The 21,405-nt window shown below is 41.1% G+C and overlaps 1 protein-coding gene across 1 annotated transcript in view; it reads left to right on the forward strand.

Moving 5' to 3' along the window:
* The window catches only part of LOC139372783 (regulating synaptic membrane exocytosis protein 3-like), a 67,614-nt gene that overhangs the window by 36,400 nt on the left and 9,809 nt on the right, over window positions 1-21,405 (forward strand). The gene's annotated exons all lie outside the window — the stretch shown is intronic.

A 21,405-nucleotide genomic window follows, 5' to 3' on the forward strand; every position in this document is an offset into this window, starting at 1 on the left:
GAATTCTCGTCAGTTATAGTCACAACTGTGTCCATTCCCCCTGAAGCAGACACCAAGGCGGCCATCAAGGAACTTCACTGGGCTAAATGGAAACCATATATCCTGAGGCTGAATTTATTGTAGTTTTAGGATTTTAACAAATAAAATTTGAGAACAAGGCTACCTAAATTCTAGCAGCATATTGATTGCACTACGCGCGGGGGTAATACCCTCGACCACTGCTACTCTAACTTCTGCAATGCATACAAAACTGAAAGTGCGATCCACCGCATTTAACCATGGAAAGAGGTCTGGGAATATGGCTAAATATTAACACTGTAGTTATTTCCTCCGCAAGGCAATCAAACAAGTCGAAATGCCGGTACTGGGACAAGGTGGAGTCACAATTCAACGGCTCAGACACGAGACGTATGTGGCGGTGTCTACAGGAAGTCATGGACTACAAAAAGAAAACCAGCCATGTTACGGACACCGACGTCTTGCTTCCAGACAAACTAAACACCTTCTTTGCCCGCTTTGAGGATAATACAGTGCCACTGATGCGGCCCACTACCAAACACTGCGGGCCCTCCCTCTCCTTCTCCGTGGCCGACGTGAGTTAAACATTTAAACTTGTTAACCCTCGCAAGGCTGCTGGTCCAGACGGCATCCCTAGCCGCGTCCTCAGAGCATGGTGGTGTGCTTACGGACATATTCAATCGCTCCCTATCCCAGTCTGTTGTCTCCACATGCTTCAAGATGGCTACCATAGTTCCTGTACCCAAGAAGGCAAAGATTACTGAACTAAATGACCCTCTCCCCGTAGTACTCACTTCTGTCATCATGAAGTGCTTTGAGAGGCTAGTCAAGGATCATATCACCTCCACCTTACCGGTCACCCTAGACCCACTCCAGTTTGCATACCGCCCCAACAGGTCCACAGACAACGCAATCGCCATCACACTGCACACTGCCCTAACCCATCTGGACAAGAGGAATACCTATGTACGAATGCTGTTCATTGGCTGCAGCTACAGCTCAGAATTCAACACTATAGTACCCTCCAAGCTCATCATCAAGCTGGAGGCCCTGGGTCTCAACCCTGCCCTGTGCAACTGGGTCCTGGACTTTCTGACGGGCCGTCCCCAGGTAGTGAAGGTAGGAAACAACATCTCCACTTTGCTGACCCTCAACACTGGGGCCCCACAAGGGTGTGTACTCAGCCCCCTCCTGTACTCCCTGTTCACCATGACTGTGTGGCCATGCACGCCTCCAACTCAATCATCAAGTTTGCAGACGACATAACAGTAGTGGGCTTGATTACCAACAACGACGAGATGGCCTACAGGGAGGAGGTGAGGGCACTCTGAGTGTGGTGTCAGGAAACCAACCTCTCACTTAATGTCAACAAAACAAAGGAGATGATCGTGGATTTCAGGAAACAACAGAGGGAGCACCCCCCTATCCACATCGATAGTAGTGGAGAAGGTGGAAAGTTTTAAGTTCCTCGGCGTACACATCACTGACAAACTGAATTGGTCCACCCACACAGAGCGTTCTTCAGGAGGCTGAAGAAATTTGGCTTGTCACCCAAAACCCTGACAAACTTTTACAGATGCACAATCGAGAGCATCCTGTTGGTCTGTATCACAGCCTGGTACGGCAACTGCACCGCCCTCAACCACAAGGCTCTCCAGAGGGTGGTGCGGTCTGCACAACGCATCACCGGGGGAAAACTACCTGCCCTCCATGACACCTACAGCACCCGATGTCATATTTCAAGTACCTCATTGGACCAACTCTGCTCTCTGCTATTTGTGTAAATGTTTGTCTTTTAAATGAATCTTGTGGTTTCCTACAGTGTCTTTGCCATGTCTTTAACACACCTATACATAGTCTATACAGGCCTAACTCTAAATGAATACACTATTATCCGTATGTGTAGTGATTATGGTTTACAGAGAAAGCACACTACCGAGTGCACTGCCTGTCTTATAAGAGGCTTTAGTACAGCTCTAGCCATCAGGGTTGGGCTTAATTCCATTTAAATTCCAGACAATTCAATAAGTACAATTACATTCTCTTCAATGCTTTTCAATTAGAAACATTTGGAATTGGAATTTTGGTTTACTTTCTGAATGGACTGGAATTGAAATGTAATTGACCCTAATCCTGCTGTCCTGTCCTGTCTGAACATGTTTGGAGCTGGGTTGCCCTTAATGTAGTGAATTAGAGAAATGAAACCACTAATCTAGACACACGCACATACACTTCATCACTGCCCTGGCCTGGTTCATCACCGCCCTGGCCTGGTTCATCACCGCCCTGGCCTGGTTCATCACCAATCCACATTTAGGACAGCATAGAGAATCTAGACACACACACATACACTTCTGTGTGAGTCCTTTCTGAGAAATCCACATTTAGGACAGCATACGTATGGGACCTTAACAACTTTTGGTGTGTGTGTGTGTGTGTGTGTGTGTGTGTGTGTGTGTGTGTGCGTGTGCGTGTGCGTGTGTGCGTGAGTGTGTGTGTGTGTGTGTGTGTGTGTGTGTGTGTGTGTGTGTGTGTGTGTGTGTGTGTGTGTGTGTGTGTGTGTGTGTGTGTGTGTGTGTGTGCGTTCATCACTGGGGACTCCAATAATTGTATTTTTTATTTATTTTTTATTTCACCTTTATTTAACCAGGTATTTATATATATATATAACCCTAACCCTTTATTTAACCAGGTAGGCTAGTTGAGAACAACTGCGACCTGGCCAAGATAAAGCATAGCAGTGTGAACAGACAACACAGAGTTACACATGGAGTAAACAATTAACAAGTCAATAACACAGTAGAAAAAAAAGAAAAAAGAGAGTCTATATACATTGTGTGCAAAAGGCATGAGGAGGTAGGTGAATAATTACAATTTAGCAGATTAACACTGGAGTGATAAATGATTAGATGGTCATGTGCAGGTAGAGATACTGGTGTGCAAAAGAGCAGAAAAGTAAATAAATACAGTGCCTTGCGAAAGTATTCGGCCCCCTTGAACTTTGCGACCTTTTGCCACATTTCAGGCTTCAAACATAAAGATATAAAACTGTATTTTTTTGTGAAGAATCAACAACAAGTGGGACACAATCATGAAGTGGAACGACATTTATTGGATATTTCAAACTTTTTTAACAAATCAAAAACTGAAAAATTGGGCGTGCAAGTTACCCCCAGCCATAAGAAGTAAAATAGTGAAACTTAGCAAAACAAACAATAAACAAACAAACAAACGAAACAACAAACCGTGACAACAGAGGTGCTACATACACTTACTCAAAACGATATCCCATAACACACAGGTGGAAAAATGCTACTTAAGTATGATAAATACTAAATAATATATATATAAATAATAATAAATTCAATATGATCCCCAATTAGAGACAACGATAGCCAGCTGTCTCTAATTGGGAAACATACCAAAACACCAACATAGAAAAAAACAAACAAGAACCCCCCACATAGAAAATATAAACTAGACTAAATCCCTAGTCACGCCCTGACCTACTGTACCATAGAAAATAAAGGCTTCCTATTGGTCAGGAAGATATAACAGCTAACCTACATGCCTTTTGTTGTGGCTGTTATGGCACTTGTATGTAGCCTTATGACAGATGGGTCATAACTGGTCTTTATACTAATATGTTGTATTTATGTCAGCTTTATATATATGCCTGGTAAGCTAGTTACAATTGCGACCTGGCCAAGATAAAGCATAGCAGTTCGACACATACAACAACACAGAGTTACACATGGAATAAACAAAAACATACAGTCAATAATACAGTAGAACTAAAGAAAACAAAAAGGTCTATATACAGTGAGTTTAAATGAGTTAAAACTTCTTTCTTCTACTTGAGACGCAGATGTCTCAAGTAGACACCTGGAAATGCAAATGCGCTACGCTAAATGCTAAATGTACTCGTTAAAACTCAAACGTGCATCAAAATTCACAAGCAGGGTATTGTTGTGAACCTAGCCAACAAGTCAGATTTTTAAAATGCTTTTCGGCGAAAGCATGAGAAGCTATTATCTGATAGCGTGCAACACCCCACAATGCCTGAATGCGATGTAAACAAAGATATAGCTTAGCCGGCGCTACACAAAACGCAGAAATAAAATATAAAACATTCATTACCTTTGACGAGCTTCTTTCTTGGCACTCCTATATGCCCCATAAACATCACTATTGGGTCTTTTTTTCGTTTAAATCGGTCCATATATACCCAAAATAGCTTTCTATGGAAGCTGTGTCATTCAGAAAAAAACATCGTTTTTAAACGCTGCGTCATTTTTTAAAATTAAAAAAGTTGACGATAAACTTTCACAAAACACTTCGAAATCCTTTTGTAATCCAACTTTAGGTATTAGTAAACGTTTATAATCTATCAAAATGATTACAGGGCGATGTATATTCAATAGCTCCTCGTCTGCAAATCAATGGCTGCCAATGTCCACATTGAAAACATCCTGGTGGAGACCGGAAGAAACGGAATCCAGATAGTTGGATTTTCCAACAAAAAATTCCATTGAAAATGACGACAATGGCGACATCGTGTGGAATTTGTATGAATTGCATGCAGGGCGATATTACATTTTGTCCCCTTTTAACAACCCATGAAAGTGACTTATGGAAATTATTTTTAGCTTTCAGAGAGCAGTTTTTCTTGCGTTTTTCAATGAAACACACGATCTGTTATAGTCACAGCCGTGATTTAACCAGTTTTAGAAACTTCAGAGTGTTTTCTATCCACACATACTAATCATATGCATATACTATATTCCTGGCATGAGTAGCAGGACGCTGAAAAGTTGCGCGATTTTTAACAGAATGTTCGAAAAAGGAGGGGGTAGAAGTAAGAGGTTAAATTAAGGCAATAAATAGGCCATGGTGGCGAAGTAATTACAATATAGAAATTAAACACTGGGATGGTAGATGTGCAGAAGATGAATGTGTAAGTAGAGATACTGGGGTGCAAAGGAGCAAGATAAATACAGTATGGGGATGAGGTTGTTGGATGGGCTATTTACAGATGGGCTATGTACAGGTGCAGTGATCTGTGAGCTACTCTGACAGCTGGTGCGTAAAGCTAGTGAGGGAGATGTGAGTCTCCAGCTTCAGTGATTTTTGCAGTTCGTTCCAGTCATTGGCAGCAGAGAACTGGAAGGAAAGGCGACCAAATGAGGAATTGGCTTTGGGGATGACCAGTGAGATATACCTGCTGGAGCGCGTGCTACGAGTGGGTGCTGCTATGGTGACCAGTGAGTTGAGATAAGGCGGGGCTTTACCTAGCAGAGACTTGTAGATAACCTGTAGCCAGTGAGTTTGGCAACGAGTATGAAGCGAGGGCCAACCAACGAGAGCGTACAGGTCGCAGTGGTGGGTAGTGTATGGGGCTTTGGTGACAAAACGGATGGCACTGTGATAGACTGCATCCAATTTGTTGAGTAGAGTGTTGGAAGCTATTTTATAGATGACATCGCCGAAGTCGAGGATCGGTAGGATGGTCCGTTTTATGAGGGTATGTTTGGCAGCATGAGTGAAGGATACTTTGTTGCGATATAGGAAGCCGATTCTAGATTTAATTTTGGATTGGAGATGCTTAATGTGAGTTTACAGTCTAACCAGACACCCAGGTATTTGTAGTTGTCCACGTATTCAAAGGCAGTGATCGATTGAAGAGCATGCATTTAGTTTTACTTGCATTTAAGAGCAGTTGTGGGCCACGGAAGAAGAGTTGTATGGCATTGAAGCTCGTCTGGAGGTTAGTTAACACAGTGTCCAAAGAGGGGCCAGAAGTATACAGAATGGTGTTGTCTGCGTAGAGGTGGATTAGGGAATCACCAGCACCAAGAGCGACATCATTGATGTATACAGAGAAAAGAGTCGGCCCGAGAATTGATCCCTGTGGCACCCCCATAGAGACTGCCAGAGGTCCGGACAACAGGCCCTCCGATTTGACACACTGAACTCTATCAGAGAAGTTGTTGGTGAACCAGGCGAGGCAATCATTTGAGAAACCAAGGCTGTCGAGTCTGCAAATAAGAATATGGTGATTGACAGAGTTGAAAGCCTTGGCCAGGTCGATGAATACGGCTGCACAGTAATGTCTCTTATCGATGGCGGTTATGATGTCGTTCAGGACCTTGAGCGTGGCTGAGGTGCACCCATGACCAGCTCTGAAACCAGATTGCATAGTGGAGAATGTACGGTGGGATTCAAAATGGTTGGTAATCTGTTTGATAACTTGGCTTTAGAAGACCTTAGAAAGGCAGGGTAGGATAGATATAGGTCTGTAGCAGTTTGGGTCTAGAGTGTCCCCCCTTTGAAGAGGGGGATGACTGCAGCTGCTTTCCAATCTTTGGGAATCTCAGACAACACGAAAGAGAGGTTGAACAGGCTAGTAATAGGGGTTGCAATAATTCCGGCAGATCATTTTAGAAAGAGAGGGTCCAGATTGTCTAGCCCGGCTGATTTGTAGGGGTACAGATTGTCTAGCCCAGCTGATTTGTAGGGGTCCAGATTTTCTAGCCCAGCTGATTTGTAGGGGTCCAGATTGTCTAGCCCAGCTGATTTGTAGGGGTCCAGATTGTCTAGCCCAGCTGATTTGTAGGGGTCCAGATTTTGCAGCTCTTTCAGAACATAAGCTATCTGGATTTGGGTGAAGGAGAAATGGTGGGGTTGCTATGGAGGGTGCCGGGCAGTTGACCGGGGTAGGGGTAGCCAGGTGGAAAGCATGGCCAGCCGTAGAAAATGATTATTGAAATTTTCAATTATAGTGGATATATCGGTGGTAACAGTGTTTCCTAGCCTCAGAGCAGTGGGCAGCTGGGAGGAGGTGCTCTTATTCTCCATGGACTTTACAGTGTCCCAGAACTTTTCTGAGTTTGTACTACAGGATGCAAATTTCTGTTTGAAAAAGCTACCCTTAACTTTCCTAACTGCCTGTGTATATTTGTTCCTAACTTCCCTGAACAGTTGCATATCGTGGGGGCTGTTCGATGCTAATGCAGAACGCCACAGGATGTTTTTGTGCTGGTCAAGGGCAGACAGGTCTGGAGTGAACCAATGGCTATATCTGTTCCTAGTTCTACATTTTCAGAATGGGGCATGCTTATTTAAGATGGTGAGGAAGGCACACGGAGAAAGAGAAGAGGGGAGAAGAGAAGGATAGAGGAAACTAATGGAGTGTAAAGTAATGGAGAGAGGAGAAGAGAGGAGAGGAGATGACGAGAGAGGAGAGGAGAGAAAGGAGAAGAGAGGAGGAGAAAGAAGAGGATGAGAGGAGAGAGGAGAGGAGGGGAGGAGAGAGAAGAGGAGAGGAGAGAAGGAGAGAAGGAGAAAGGAGAGGATTGGAGGGAGAGAGAGAGGAGAGAGAAGAGGGGGAGAGAGGAGGAGAGAGAAGATGAGAGGGGAGGAGAGAAGGAGAAAGGAGAGGATTGGAGGGAGAGAGGAGAGAGAAGAGGGGGAGAGAGGAGGAGAGAGAAGATGAGAGGGGAGGAGAGAATGAGAAAGGAGAGGATTGGAGGGAGAGAGAGAGGACAGAGAAGAGGGGGAGAGAGGAGGAGAAAGGATGGGAAGAAATATGAGTTGGAAATTTCAGTCACTCACCCACTCCTAAAATGACATTACATCCTCCTAGCAGCTAGCTGTTTTTAGCTTTTTTTCATGAATAGACACGCTAGCTTATTAGCCATGATATGACTGACTTCATTGCCCTTGCTAATTCAATTTTCTTGACATTCCCAGCCTGAGTTACATTCATCCGTTTTTGTTCAAAATATTGAGTCATTGAAACTGAACAAGAGCATTCTTAATGGAGGCCATAGACGATGTACCAGGTCAGCTGTGATTTACAACCTGCTGGAAATACTTTCTGGAGTATCAAGACATGTATTGGTGAATTATATTACCCCTTGGTGAATCATATTAACCCTTGGTGAATCATATTTACCCTTGGTGAATCATATTAATCCTTGGTGAATCATATTAACCCTTGGTGAATCATATTACCCCTTGGTGAATTATATTAACCCTTGGTGAATCATATTAACCCTTGGTGAATCACAATAACCCTTGGTGAATCATATTACCCCTTGGTGAATTATATTAACCCTTGGTGAATCATATTAACCCTTGGTGAATTATATTAAACATTGGTGAATCATATTAACCCTTGGTGAATTATATTAACCCTTGGTGAATCATATTAACCCTTGGTGAATTATATTAACCCTTGGTGAATCATATTAACCATTGGTGAATTATATTAACCCTTGGTGAATTAGAATAACCCATGTTTTTGTTATTCACCCAATGTTCACAGGTCTGATGGACCCACTACATTATTGGGTTTTTAATACAATACATCCATAACAATTAACAGATTTTTTTTATTTTTATATCAATACTTATTATCAATTACAAGCAATATAGACAGCATACATGGTTAATATATTCAGTATACAGTATACATGGTTAATATATTCAGTATACATGGTTAATATATTCAGTATACATGGTTAATATAGACAGTATACAGTATACATGGTTAATATAGACAGTATACATGGTTAATATAGACAGTATACATGGTTAATATAGACAGTATACATGGTTAATATAGACAGTATAAAGTATAGATGGTTAATATAGACAGTATACAGTATACATGGTTAATATAGACAGTATACAGTATACATGGTTAATATAGACAGTATACATATTTAATATAGACAGTATACATGGTTAATATAGACAGTATACATGGTTAATATAGACAGTATAGATGGTTAATATAGACAGTATACATGGTTAATATAGACAGTATACAGTATACATGGTTAATATAGACAGTATACATGGTTAATATAGACAGTATACAGTATAGATGGTTAATATAGACAGTATACAGTATACATGGTTAATATAGACAGTATACAGTATACATGGTTAATATAGACAGTATACAGTACACATGGTTAATATAGACAGTATACATGGTTAATATAGACAGTATACATGGTTAATATAGACAGTATACAGTATACATGGTTAATATAGACAGTATACATGGTTAATATAGACAGTACACAGTATACATGGTTAATATAGACAGTATACAGTATACATGGTTAATATAGACAGTATACAGTATACATGGTTAATATAGACAGTATACATGGTTAATATAGACAGTATACAGTATACATGGTTAATATAGACAGTATACATGGTTAATATAGACAGTATACATGGTTAATATAGACAGTATACATGGTTAATATAGACAGTATAAAGTATAGATGGTTAATATAGACAGTATACAGTATACATGGTTAATATAGACAGTATACAGTATACATGGTTAATATAGACAGTATACATATTTAATATAGACAGTATACATGGTTAATATAGACAGTATACATGGTTAATATAGACAGTATAGATGGTTAATATAGACAGTATACAGTATACATGGTTAATATAGACAGTATACATGGTTAATATAGACAGTATACAGTATACATGGTTAATATAGACAGTATACATGGTTAATATAGACAGTATACAGTATAGATGGTTAATATAGACAGTATACAGTATACATGGTTAATATAGACAGTATACAGTATACATGGTTAATATAGACAGTATACAGTACACATGGTTAATATAGACAGTATACAGTATACATGGTTAATATAGACAGTATACAGTATACATGGTTAATATAGACAGTATACATGGTTAATATAGACAGTATACAGTATACATGGTTAATATAGACAATATACATGGTTAATATAGACAGTACACAGTATACATGGTTAATATAGACAGTATACAGTATACATGGTTAATATAGACAGTATACAGTATACATGGTTAATATAGACAGTATACATGGTTAATATAGACAGTATACAGTATACATGGTTAATATAGACAGTATACATGGTTAATATAGACAGTATACAGTATACATGGTTAATATAGACAGTATACAGTATACATGGTTAATATAGGCAGTATACAGTATACATGGTTAATATAGACAGTATACATGGTTAATATAGACAGTATACATGGTTAATATAGACAGTATACAGTATACATGGTTAATATAGACAGTATACAGTATACATGGTTAATATAGACAGTATACATGGTTAATATAGACAGTATACAGTATACATGGTTAATATAGACAGTATACAGTATACATGGTTAATATAGATGTGGATGCTACTCTACAGGAGTGTTTTGCACAGTCTGGAATATGTTCCGGGATTCATCCAATGGCATTGAGGAGTATACCACCTCAGTCATCGGCTTCATCAATAAGTGCATCGATGACGTCTTCCCGACAGTGACTGTACGTACATATCGCAATCAGAAGCCATGGATTACAGGCAACATCCGCATCGAGCTAAAGGCTAGAGCTGCCGCTTTCAAGGAGCTGGACACTTATAAGAAATCCCACTCTGTCTTCAGACGAACCATCTGACAACAAAGCATCACTACAGGACTAAGATCGCATCCTTATACACTGGCACTGACGTATGTCGGAAGTGGCAGGGCTTGATAACTATTACGGACTACAAATGGAAACCCAGTCGTGAGCTGCCCAGTGACGCGAGCCTACCAGTCAAGCTAAATGCCTTTTGTGCTCGATTCGTGGCAAGCAACACTGAAGCACACATGAGAGCACCAGCTGTTTTTGACGACTGTGTGATAACGTTCTCGGTAGATGATGTGAGTAACACCTTTAATAAACAGGTCAACATTCACAAAGCCGAGGGGCCAGACGGATTACCAGGAGGTGTATTCAAAGCATGCATGGACCAACTATCAAGTGTCTTCACTGACATTTTCAACCTCTCCCTGACCGAGTCTGTAATACCTACATGTTTCAAGCAGACCACCATAGTCCCTGTGTCCAAGGAAGAGAAGGTAACCTGCCTAAATGATTAGCACCCCGTAGCACTCACGTCGGTAGCCATGAAGTGCTTTGAAAGGCTGGTTATGGCTCACATTAACAGCATCCTCCCGGATACCCTAGACCCACTCCAATTTGCATACCGCCCCAACAGATCCACCGATGATGCAATCTCAATCACACTCCACACTGCCTTTTCCCATCTGGACAAAATAAACACCTATGAGAGAATACTGTTCATCGAGTACAGCTCAGCATTCAACACCATAGTGCCCTGGGACTAAACACCTCCCTCTGCAACTGGATCCTGGACTTCCTGATGGGCCGCCCCTAGGTTGTGAGGGTAGGTAACTACACGTCATGGTCCAAACACACCAAGACAGTCGTGAAGAAGGCACGACAACACCTTTCCCCCCCTCAGGAGACTGAAAAGATGATGACATCAGTCCCCAGATCCTCAAAAAGTTATACAGCTGAACCATCGAGAGCATCCTGACTGGTTGCATCACCGCCTGGTATGGCAACTGCTCGGCATCTGACCGTAAGCCGCTACAGAGAGTAGTGCGTATGGCCCAGTACATCACTGGGGCCAAGCTTCCTGCCATCCAGGATCTATATACTGGGCGGTATCAGAGGAAGGCCCAATAAAAGTCACCCAAGTCAGACTGTTCTCTCTGCTACCGCACGGTAAGCTGAACCGTAGCGCCAAGTCTAGGTCCAAAAGGCTCCTTAACAGCTTCGACCTCCAAGCCATAAGACTGCTGAACAATTAATCAAATGGCCACCAGACTATTTACACTGACACCCCCTCCATTTGTTTTGTAAACTGCTGCTACTCTCTGTTTATTATCTATGCATAGTCACTTAACTCCCCCCCCTACATGTATAAATAACCTTGACAAACCTGTAACCCCGCACATATACTTGGTACCTGTACCCTATAGCCTCATTATTGCTATTTTATTGTGTTACTTTATTTTTTATTATTTACATTTTGTACTTTTAACTCTCCAACCCCGTTCCTGGAGAGACACCCTCCTGTAGGTTTTAACTCCAACCCTGTTCCTGGAGAGACACCCTCCTGTAGGTTTTAACTCCAACCCTGTTCCTGGAGAGACACCCTCCTGTAGGTTTTAACTCCAACCCTGTTCCTGGAGAGACACCCTCCTGTAGGTTTTAACTCCAACCCTGTTCCTGGAGAGACACCCTCCTGTAGGTTTTAACTCCAACCCTGTTCCTGGAGAGACACCCTCCTGTAGGTTTTAACTCCAACCCTGTTCCTGGAGCGATACCTTCCTGTAGGTTTTAACTCCAACCCTGTTCCTGGAGAGACACCCTCCTGTAGGTTTTAACTCCAACCCTGTTCCTGGAGAGACACCCTCCTGTAGGTTTTAACTCCAACCCTGTTCCTGGAGCGATACCTTCCTGTAGGTTTTAACTCCAACCCTGTTCCTGGAGACACACCCTCCTGTAGGTTTTAAGTCCAACCCTGTTCCTGGAGAGCTACCCTCCTGCAGGTTTTAACTCCAACCCTGTTCCTGGAGAGCTACCCTCCTGTAGGTTTTAACTCCAACCCTGTTCCTGGAGAGACACCCTCCTGTAGGTTTTAACTCCAACCCTGTTCCTGGAGAGATACACTCCTGTAGGTTTTAACTCCAACCCTGTTCCTGGAGCGATACCTTCCTGTAGGTTTTAACCCCAACCCTGTTCCTGGAGAGACACCCACCTGTAGGTTTTAACTCCAACCCTGTTCCTGGAGAGACACCCTCCTGTAGGTTTTAAGTCCAACCCTGTTCCTGGAGAGCTACCCTCCTGTAGGTTTTAACTCCAACCCTGTTCCTGGAGAGATACCTTCCTGTAGTAGGTTTTAACTCCAACCCTGTTACTGGAGAGACACCCTCCTGGAATTAACCTGGTTCAGCTGATCAACCAGATAACTATTAGGGTTGGAGTGAAAATCTACAGGATGGTAGCTCTCCAGGAACAGGGTTGGAGAGCCCTGGTAGAGAGAGAGAATGTGAGAGAGAGAGAGCGTGAGAGAGAGAGAGAGAGAGGAAGAGAGAGCGAGAGAGAGAGCGTGAGAGAGAGAGAGGAAGCGAGAGGGAGGAAGAGAGAGAGAGAGAGAGAGAGAGAGAGAGAGAGAGAGAGAGAGAGAGAGAGAGAGAGAGAGAGAGGGAGAGAGAGTGAGAGAGAGAGGGAGAGAGAGTGAGCGAGAGAGAGAGGGAGAGGGAGTGAGAGAGAGAGAGATAGAGGGAGAGAGAGTGAGAGGGAGAGGGAGAGAGAGTGTGAGAGAGAGAGAGGGAGAGAGAGTGAGAGAGAGAGAGATGGAGGGAGAGCGAGAGAGAGAGAGAGATAGAGGGAGAGAGAGTGAGAGAGAGATAGAGGGAGAGCGAGAGAGAGAGATAGAGGGAGAGAGAGCGAGACGGGGGGAGAAAGCTGGTGAGCACCCGGGATGAGATCTTGGTGCAGTGCAGATGGCATTGCCATGGAAACGGATGGAGAAAAGAGAAGGGAAAGTTCACTGCAGTTCACCACATGAACCCGGGGGGGGGGGGGGGGGGGGGGATGTTGGCTTATTGATTGGTTGGTTTGTTGATTGAATTATTTGTTGGTTTGTTGATTGGCTTATTGGTTGGTTTGTTGATTGGCTTGTTGGTTGGTTGGTTGGTCAGTTGATTGATTGGTTGGTTGATTGATCATTACAGCGAGCAGCCAGACTGGAAATGATCTGGTTATGACACCCTGTTGTCTCAGAAGGGGGAGTTTGTGTCAGTATCTGAGGGCCAGAGTTGTCATGGTAGCGGGGGCCTTAGAGTTTGTCTGAGCGTATTGCTTGGGAGAGATATTCCTGACTACAGGCTTATAATAGATACATAGCAGTTCCTCTGATCCTCCAGTACTGTCTCCTCTCTCTCTCTCTCTCTCTCTCTCTCTCTCTCTCTCTCTCTCTCTCTCTCTCTCTCTCTCTCTCTCTCTCTGATCCTCCACTGCTGTCTCCTCTCCTCTCCTCTCCTCTCCTCTCCTCTCCTCTCCTCTCCTCTCTCTCCCCCTATCTCTCTTTGTATCTCGCTCTCTCTCTCTGTCTCCTTCTCTCTCTTCGTCTCTCTCTCTTCCTCAGTCTCTCTCTCTCTCTCTCTCTCTCTCTCTCTCTCTCTCTCTCTCTCTCTCTCTCTCTCTCTCATCATTGGATGTTGAATCTCTAGTGGAGCTGTTGGGGGCTGTACCAGAGAACCTACAGCATTTACAGTAGGCCTACATCACAACAGCACTACCCTATTAGGTTTTGTTCCATCACCATTACATCAAGTTACATCCATGTCAAGGTGCACCCGATGTCTCTTTCTCCCCATAGCCTCCCTTTCTCTAAATCACCAGGGTCCACTTTCTCCCCCTAGCCTCCCTCTCTCTAAATCACCAGGGTCCACTATCTCCCCCTAGCCTCCCTTTCTCTAAATCACCAGGGTCCACTATCTCCCTATGGCCTCCCTTTCTCTAAATCACCAGGGTCCACTATCTTCCCCTAGCCTCCCTTTCTCTAAATCACCAGGGTCCACTATCTCCCTATGGCCTCCCTTTCTCTAAATCACCAGGGTCCACTTTCTCCCCCTAGCCTCCCTTTCTCTAAATCACCAGGGTCCACTATCTCCCTATGGCCTCCCTTTCTCTAAATCACCAGGGTCCACTTTCTCCCCCTAGCCTCCCTTTCTCTAAATCACCAGGGTCCACTATCTCCCTCTAGCTTCCCTTTCTCTAAATCACCAGGGTCCACTATCTCCCCCTAGCCTCCCTTTCTCTAAATCACCGGGGTCCACTATCTCCCTATGGCCTCCCTTTCTCTAAATCACCAGGGTCCACTATCTCCCCCTAGCCTCCCTTTCTCTAAATCACCAGGGTCCACTATCTCCCCCTAGCCTCCCTTTCTCTAAATCACCAGGGTCCACTATCTCCCCCTAGCCTCCCTTCTCTAAATCACCAGGGTCCACTTTCTCCCCCTTATCTCTAATACTCTAAATCACCGGGGTCCACTATCTCCCTATGGCCTCCCTTTCTCTAAATCACCAGGGTCCACTATCTCCCCCTAGCCTCCCTTTCTCTAAATCACCAGGGTCCACTATCTCCCCATATAGCCCCACTTTTTCTAAATCACCAGGGTCCATTATCTCCCTCTAGCCTCCCTTTCTCTAAATCACCGGGGTCCACTATCTCCCCCTAGCCTCCATTTCTCTAAATCACCAGGGTCCACTATCTCCCCATAGCCTCCCTTTCTCTAAATCACCAGGGTCCACTATCTCCCCCTAGCCTCCCTTTCTCTAAATCACCAGGGTCCACTATCTCCCTATGGCCTCCCTTTCTCTAAATCACCAGGGTCCACTTTCTCCCCCTAGCCTCCCTCTCTCTAAATCACCAGGGTCCACTATCTCCCCCTAGCCTCCCTTTCTCTAAATCACCAGGGTCCACTTTCTCCCCCTAGCCTCCCCCTCTCTAAATCACCAGGGTCCACTATCTCCCCCTAGCCTCCCTTTCTCTAAATCACCAGGGTCCACTTTCTCCCCCTAGCCTCCCTCTCTCTAAATCACCAGGGTCCACTATCTCCCCCTAGCCTCCCTTTCTCTAAATCACCAGGGTCCACTATCTCCCCCTAGCCTCCCTTTCTCTAAATCACCAGGGTCCACTATCTCCCACTAGCCTCCCTTTCTCTAAATCACCAGGGTCCACTATCTCCCACTAGCCTACCTTTCTCTAAATCACCAGGGTCCACTATCTCCCACTAGCCTCCCTTTCTCTAAATCACCAGGGTCCACTATCTCCTCCTAGCCTCCCTTTCTCTAAATCACCAGGGTCCACTTTCTCCCCCTAGCCTCCCTTTCTCTAAATCACCAGGGTCCACTATCTTCCCCTAGCCTCCCTTTCTCTAAATCACCAGGGTCCACTATCTTCCCCTAGCCTCCCTTTCTCTAAATCACCAGGGTCCACTATCTTCCCCTAGCCTCCCTTTCTCTAAATCACCAGGGTCCACTATCTTCCCCTAGCCTCCCTTTCTCTAAATCACCAGGGTCCACTATCTTCCCCTAGCCTACCTTTCTCTAAATCACCAGGGTCCACTACACATATGTATTTTTAGCCTCAGATATTTTGTCCCTGAGCCTGTCTCGGTTGCTACAGTCACCAGGGTTGTCTGGTTGCTATGACAGTAACTGTCGGCGCTCAAAGACAAAAGGCAAAGACAATGAGTTTGGTACATTGATATATCATATTAAATGTATATATTAGTATATCCTATTACATGTATATATTAATATATCCTATTACATGTATATATTGATATATCATATTACATGTATATATTGATATATCATATTAAATGTATATATTAATATATCCTATTAAATGTATATGTTAATATATCCTATTACATGTATATATTAGTATATCATATTACATGTATATATTGATATATCATATTACAAGTATATATTAGTATATCATATTACATGTATATATTAGTATATCCTATTACATGTATATATTAGTATGTCATATTACATGTATATATTGATATATCATATTACAAGTATATATTAGTATATCATATTACATGTATATATTAGTACATCATATTACATGTATATTTTAGTATATCATATTACATGTATATATTAGTATATCATATTACATGTATATATTAGTATATCATATTACATGTATATATTGATATATCATATTACATGTATATATTGGTATATCATATTACATGTATATATTAGTATATCATATTACATGTATATATTGATATATCATATTACATGTATATATTAGTATACCATATTACATGTATATATTGATATATCATATTACATGTATATATTAGTATATCATATTACATGTATATATTAGTATATCATATTACATGTATATATTGATAGATCATATTACATGTATATATTAGTATATCATATTACATGTATATATTAGTATATCATATTACATGTATATATTAGTATATCATAATACATGTATATATTGATAGATCATATTACATGTATATATTAGTATATCATATTACATGTATATATTAATATATCATATTACATGTATATATTGATATATCATATTACATGTATATATTAGTATATAATATTACATGTATATATTAGTATATCATATTAAATGTATATATTAGTATATCACATTAAATGTATATATTGATATATCATATAACATGTATATATTGATATATCATATTACATGTATATATTGATATATCATATTATGTGTACATATTAGTATATAATATTACATGTATATATTAGTATATCATATTACATGTATATATTAGTATATCATATTACATGTATATATTAGTATATCATATTACATGTATATATTAGTATATCATATTACATGTATATATTAGTATATCATATTACATGTACAGTGCCTTGCGAAAGTATTCGGCCCCCTTGAACTTTGCGACCTTTTGCCACATTTCAGGCTTCAAACATAAAGATATAAAACTGTATTTTTTTGTGAAGAATCAACAACAAGTGGGACACAATCATGAAGTGGAACGACATTTATTGGATATTTCAAACTTTTTTAAAATCAAAAACTGAAAAATTGGGCGTGCAAAATTATTCAGCCCCCTTAAGTTAATACTTTGTAGCGCCACCTTTTGCTGCGATTACAGCTGTAAGTCGCTTGGGATATATCTCTATCAGTTTTGCACATCGAGAGACTGAATTTTTTTCCCATTCCTCCTTGCAAAACAGCTCGAGCTCAGTGAGGTTGGATGGAGAGCATTTGTGAACAGCAGTTTTCAGTTCTTTCCACAGATTCTCGATTGGATTCAGGTCTGGACTTTGACTTGGCCATTCTAACACCTGGATATGTTTATTTTTGAACCATTCCATTGTAGATTTTGCTTTATGTTTTGGATCATTGTCTTGTTGGAAGACAAATCTCCGTCCCAGTCTCAGGTCTTTTGCAGACTCCATCAGGTTTTCTTCCAGAATGGTCCTGTATTTGGCTCCATCCATCATCCCATCAATTGTAACCATCTTCCCTGTCCCTGCTGAAAAAAAGCAGGCCCAAACCATGATGCTGCCACCACCATGTTTGACAGTGGGGATGGTGTGTTCAGCTGTGTTGCTTTTACGCCAAACATAACGTTTTGCATTGTTGCCAAAAAGTTCAATTTTGGTTTCATCTGACCAGAGCACCTTCTTCCACATGTTTGGTGTGTCTCCCAGGTGGCTTGTGGCAAACTTTAAACAACACTTTTTATGGATATCTTTAAGAAATGGCTTTCTTCTTGCCACTCTTCCATAAAGGCCAGATTTGTGCAATATACGATTGATTGTTGTCCTATGGACAGAGTCTCCCACCTCAGCTGTAGATCTCTGCAGTTCATCCAGAGTGATCATGGGCCTCTTGGCTGCATCTCTGATCAGTCTTCTCCTTGTATGAGCTGAAAGTTTAGAGGGACGGCCAGGTCTTGGTAGATTTGCAGTGGTCTGATACTCCTTCCATTTCAATATTATCACTTGCACAGTGCACCTTGGGATGTTTAAAGCTTTGGAAATCTTTTTGTATCCAAATCCGGCTTTAAACTTCTTCACAACAGTATCTCGGACCTGCCTGGTCTGTTCCTTGTTCTTCATGATGCTCTCTGCGCTTTTAACGGACCTCTGAGACTATCACAGTGCAGGTGCATTTATACGGAGACTTGATTACACACAGGTGGATTGTATTTATCATCATTAGTCATTTAGGTCAACATTGGATCATTCAGAGATCCTCATTGTACTTCTGGAGAGAGTTTGCTGCACTGAAAGTAAAGGGGCTGAATAATTTTGCACGCCCAATTTTTCAGTTTTTGATTTGTTAAAAAAGTTTGAAATATCCAATAAATGTCGTTCCACTTCATGATTGTGTCCCACTTGTTGTTGATTCTTCACAAAAAAATACAGTTTTATATCTTTATGTTTGAAGCCTGAAATGTGGCAAAAGGTCGCAAAGTTCAAGGGGGCCGAATACTTTCGCAAGGCACTGTATATATTGGTATATCATATTACATGTATATATTAGTATATCATATTACATGTATATATTAGTATATCATATTACATGTATATATTGATATATCATATTACATGTATATATTAGTATATCCTATTACATGTATATATTAGTATATCATATTACATGTATATATTAGTATATCATATTACATGTATATATTGATAGATCATATTACATGTATATATTAGTTTATCATATTACATGTATATATTAATATATAATATTACATGTATATATTGATATATCATATTACATGTATATATTAGTATATAATATTACATGTATATATTAGTATATCATATTAAATGTATATATTAGTATATCACATGAAATGTATATATTGATATATCATATTACATGTATATATTGATATATCATATTACATGTATATATTAGTATATAATATTACATGTATATATTAGTATATCATATTACATGTATATATTAGTATATCATATTACATGTATATATTAGTATATCATATAACATGTATTTATTCTAACAAACAAACCTTTGCCTCCTTGTTGCTCATATGTGAGTGTTTGTTTCTGAACTTTTACGTGTGTATGTTTCTAAGCATGTGTGTGTGTGTGTGTGTGTGTGTGTGTGTGTGTGTGTGTGTGTGTGTGTGTGTGTGTGTGTGTGTGTGTGTGTGTGGGGGTGTGTGTATGTGTGTGTGTGTGTGTGTGTGTGTGTGTGTGTGTGTGTGTGTGTGTATATTACCTGGCTCAGTGTTTTATATTCCTATGTATAGTCCCAGGGGACCTGCACACCCTACTGTTCATGTATTTATAGCTAGCTCTTTTCATCTTACCGCTGACTGTGTGTGTTTCAAATACATTTTACTATTCAAATAATATCATGGGGGGTGTAGGGATGAAGGGGGAGGGAAGGGAGTGAAATGGAGGGATGAAGGGAGCGAAGGAGAGGAGAGGGAGAGAATGTGACAGCTGTGAGTTAGCCAGAGAGATAAAACAGAGAACTAGCCAGGGAGTCAAAACAGAGAACTAGCAGGGAGTCAAAACAGAGAACTAGCCAGCGAGTCAAAACAGAGAACTAGCAGGGAGTCAAAACAGAGAACTAGCCAGGGAGTCAAAACAGAGAACTAGCAGGGAGTCAAAACAGAGAACTAGCAGGGAGTCAAAACAGAGAACTAGCTGGGAGATACAACAGAGAACTAGCAGGGAGTCAAAACAGAGAACTAGCAGGGAGATACAACAGAGAACTAGCAGGGAGTCAAAACAGAGAACTAGCAGGGAGATACAACAGAGAACTAGCAGGGAGTCAAAACAGAGAACTAGCAGGGAGATACAACAGAGCACTAGCAGGGAGTCAAAACAGAGAACTAGCAGGAAGATACACCTCTGCAGATCACATGGAGCGTGGCATAATTATGCTTACATCACCCTCAATGGCTCAAACACACACACACACACACCACACACACACACACACACACACACACACACACACACACACACACACACACACACACACACACACACACACACACACACACACACACACACACACACACACACACACACACACACACACCTCAATGACATCTCTGTGCCAGATGCCCTGAAAGCTGCTTGGGGGGTTAGTGAGCCAGCTCTCACTTTTTTCTACAACAGTAAATACTTTCTCCTTACAGTCCTCCTTTACCCTCCCTCCTTCCTCATACATGAATCCTGTCCATTGTTGATTTGCTATGGTATGTTTGTGTGTGTGAGAGAGAGAGAGAGACAGAGAGTGTGAGAGAAAAAGAGAGCGGGAGAGAATATAGAGAGAATGAAGAGAGAATATATAGAGAATATAGAGAGAATATAGAGAGAATATAGAGATAATAGAGAGAGAGTATAGAGATAATATAGAGAGAATATAGAGAGACTGAAGAGAGAATGAAGAGAGAATATAGAGAGAATATAGAGAGAATATAGAGATAATAAAGAGAGAGTGTAGAGAGAATATAGAGAGAATATAGAGATAATATATAGAGAATGTAGAGAGAATGAAGAGAGAATATATAGAGAATATATACAGAGAATATAGAGAGAGAATAGAGATAATATAGAGAGAATATAGAGATAATAAAGAGAGAATGAAGAGAGAATATAGAGAGAATATAGAGAGAATGAAGAGAGAATGAAGAGAGAATATAGAGAGAATATAGAGAGAATATAGAGATAAGAAAGAGAGAATGAAGAGAGAATATAGAGATAATAAAGAGAGAATGAAGAGAGAATATAGAGATAATAAAGAGAGAATGAAGAGAGAATATAGAGAGAATATAGAGAGAATATCGAGAGAATATAGAGAGAATATAGAGAGAGTATAGAGAGAATATAGGGACA

Source organism: Oncorhynchus clarkii, chromosome 18 (genome assembly GCF_045791955.1).
Source record: "Oncorhynchus clarkii lewisi isolate Uvic-CL-2024 chromosome 18, UVic_Ocla_1.0, whole genome shotgun sequence".
NCBI classification, from domain to species: domain Eukaryota; kingdom Metazoa; phylum Chordata; class Actinopteri; order Salmoniformes; family Salmonidae; genus Oncorhynchus; species Oncorhynchus clarkii.